Source organism: Humulus lupulus, chromosome 1 (assembly GCF_963169125.1).
Source record: "Humulus lupulus chromosome 1, drHumLupu1.1, whole genome shotgun sequence".
NCBI classification, from domain to species: Eukaryota; Viridiplantae; Streptophyta; class Magnoliopsida; order Rosales; family Cannabaceae; genus Humulus; species Humulus lupulus.
The window spans coordinates 157182499-157185436 of record NC_084793.1 but is presented as its reverse complement, the minus strand read 5'-3'; the positions used below and the strand labels follow the sequence as shown (position 1 = coordinate 157185436).

At 34.3% G+C, this 2938-nt stretch overlaps 1 non-coding gene across 1 annotated transcript; it reads right to left on the bottom strand.

The window, feature by feature from the left end:
- Nucleotides 1–216: 216 nt before the first annotated feature.
- Nucleotides 217–323, bottom strand: LOC133813459 (small nucleolar RNA R71). Its single transcript, XR_009884469.1, has one exon. It is a non-coding gene; the product is annotated as a small nucleolar RNA R71 (small nucleolar RNA).
- Between the last annotated feature and the right edge of the window lie 2615 nt (nt 324–2938).

Sequence of the window (2938 nt, the reverse complement as noted above, 5' to 3'; positions counted from 1 at the left end):
GATCCTTACATGCATGTCAAAGATTTCTTAGAAATTTGCTCAACATTTAAATTTCAAAATTTTTCTGATGAGTCGGTCAAACTAAGATTGTTCCCTTTTTCATTAAAAGACAAATCAAAAGCCTGGTTAAATTCCCTTCCCACGGGGTCTATAACTACATGGGATCAACTTTATAATAAATTCTTACTGAAATTTTTTCCTATGTCTAAAACTGATAGTCTAAGGAGAGAAATCTCCGAGTTTTTTCAAAAAGATAATGAAGAGTTTTATGAATGTTGGGAAAGATTTAAAGATTTATTATTAAAATGTCCTCATCATGGTTTTGAAAAATGGAGACTTGTAAAATATTTTTATGATGGTTTGACTCCCTCTAATCGTCAAATGATTCAATCTATGCATACTGGAAAATTTTTAAAATTTCAAGGACAAGAGGCGTGGGACGCCCTTGAAGATTTATCTGTCAATTCACAACAATGGAATTATTTTGATCCTAGGTCTAGGTCAACTAATTCACCAAAAAGAGGAGGAAGGTATGAAGTAAAAGAAGAATTAGACTTAAGAACATCCTTAGATAAATTAGCGAGAAAAGTAGAAGCTTTAGCCATAAGCCAAACTATAAACTCTCCAATTCAACCTAGAAAAGATGTTTGTTCTATATGTTCTAGTCCTTGCCATAATGCACAATCATGCCCTTCCTACCAAGAAGCCTTTTCTGAGGAGGCCAATGCACTTCATACTTATGGGAAACCAAATGATAGCCCATTTTCGTCCACCTACAATCCAAATTGGAGAAACCATCCGAACTTTTCATGGAGACAAAACCAACCCCAAATGAATCAAGGGCACCAATACAACACACAAAACCAAGCTCATGCCCCACAAAATCAACCATATCCGCAACAAAGAAAACCTTCCTTAGAAGATACTTTACAACAATTTATGCAATCCACCCAACAAATCCTACAAAATCAATCTCAATCTATTACCAAACTCGAGACACAAGTAGGACAACTCGCCACTGCTTTAGCTGATAGAGAAAAAGGAACATTCCCTAGTCAACCTATCCCTAATCCAAAAGGTCAATATGAGATAGGAAAGTCTAGTCATAATGGAGAAGTCAAATCAATTTCAACTCTTAGGTCTGGAAAGAAAATTGTCAAACCCGATTACATACCCGAGGTTGAAAATGAAAAAGAAAAAGAAAAGAGTCAGCCTCCTAGTTCTAATCTCAATGACTCATCAAACAAAGAAACTCCAATCCATCCTTTCATTCCAAAAGCCCCATTCCCACAAAGATTACTTCCAATTAAAAAAGGCAGCCAATATAATGACATCTTAGAAGTTTTTAAACAAGTTAGTATCAATATCCCTTTCTTAGATGCCATTAAACAAATTCCTGCCTACTCTAAATTTTTAAAGGATCTTTGTACTGTTAAAAGAAACACTAATGTTCCTAAAAAGGCGTTTTTAACTGAACAAGCTAGTTCCATTATTCAATATAAGAGTCTTGTTAAATATAAAGATCCTGGGTGTCCCACAATTTCATGCATTATTGGTGATCATTTTATTAACAAAGCTTTACTTGATTTGGGTGCTAGTGTAAATTTATTGCCTTATTCTGTTTATAAGCAACTTGGTCTTGGTGAGCTAAAACCTACCTCTATAACTCTTCAATTAGCCGATCGTTCTGTAAAAATTCCTAGAGGCATTATAGAGGATGTTTTGATAAAAGTTGATAAATTTTATTTTCCTGTTGACTTCATTGTTCTTGATACTCAACCTGTGGAAAATATGCATGCTCAAATTCCTATCATTTTAGGTAGACCATTCTTAGCTACATCTAATGCAATCATAAATTGTCGTAATGGTGTTTTGAAATTATCTTTTGGAAATATGACTGTTGAATTGAATGTTTTTAATGTGGTTAAATCTGTTGAGTGTGAAGAAGTGCATGAAGTTAACATGATAGATAGTATTTGTGAAAATGATGGAAATGACTTATTTGATTTTTGTGAAAAATACTTTGGTATGAACTTGCATGTTGATGACTCTAATGATGATGTGAATTCTTTGGTAGAGCCTATACCCTTAAATGAAACCAAAGTTGAACCTTTTTCACCCTTAGGTCATGTTCAATCAATTTCTGAGTCTCCAAAGTTAGACCTTAAACCTTTGCCAGAAAATTTAAAATATGCTTTTCTAGGAGAGTCTGAAACCTTACCTGTTATCATAGCATCCGCTTTAGATAAAGAACAAGAAGGTAAATTGTTAGATGTCCTTAGAAAACATAAAGAAGCCATAGGTTGGACCATTGGAGACATTAAAGGAATTAGCCCATCCATATGTATGCATAGAATCCATCTAGAAGAGAATGCTAAAACCTCTCGGGAATGTCAAAGAAGATTAAATCCAAATATGAAAGAAGTAGTTAGAGAAGAGGTCATAAAATTGTTAGACGTAGGTATCATTTACCCTATTTCTGATAGTCAATGGGTTAGTCCAGTTCAAGTTGTGCCTAAGAAGTCTGGGATCACAGTTGTTGAAAATGAGAAAAATGAATTAATCCCTACTAGAGTACAAACAGGGTGGAGAGTGTGCATAGATTATAGAAAGTTGAATAATGTTACTAGAAAAGACCATTTTCCATTGCCTTTTATTGATCAAATGCTTGAACGATTAGCTGGCCATGCATATTATTGTTTTCTTGATGGGTATTCGGGGTATAACCAAATCCCCATCGCCCCAGAAGATCAAGAAAAGACTACTTTTACATGCCCTTTTGGAACTTTTGCATATCGTCGCATGCCCTTTGGATTATGTAATGCACCTGCGACTTTTCAAAGATGTATGATTTCGATTTTTTCTGACATGGTTGAAAGATTTCTTGAAGTATTTATGGATGATTTTTCTATGTTTGGTTCCTCTTTTGATGAATGTT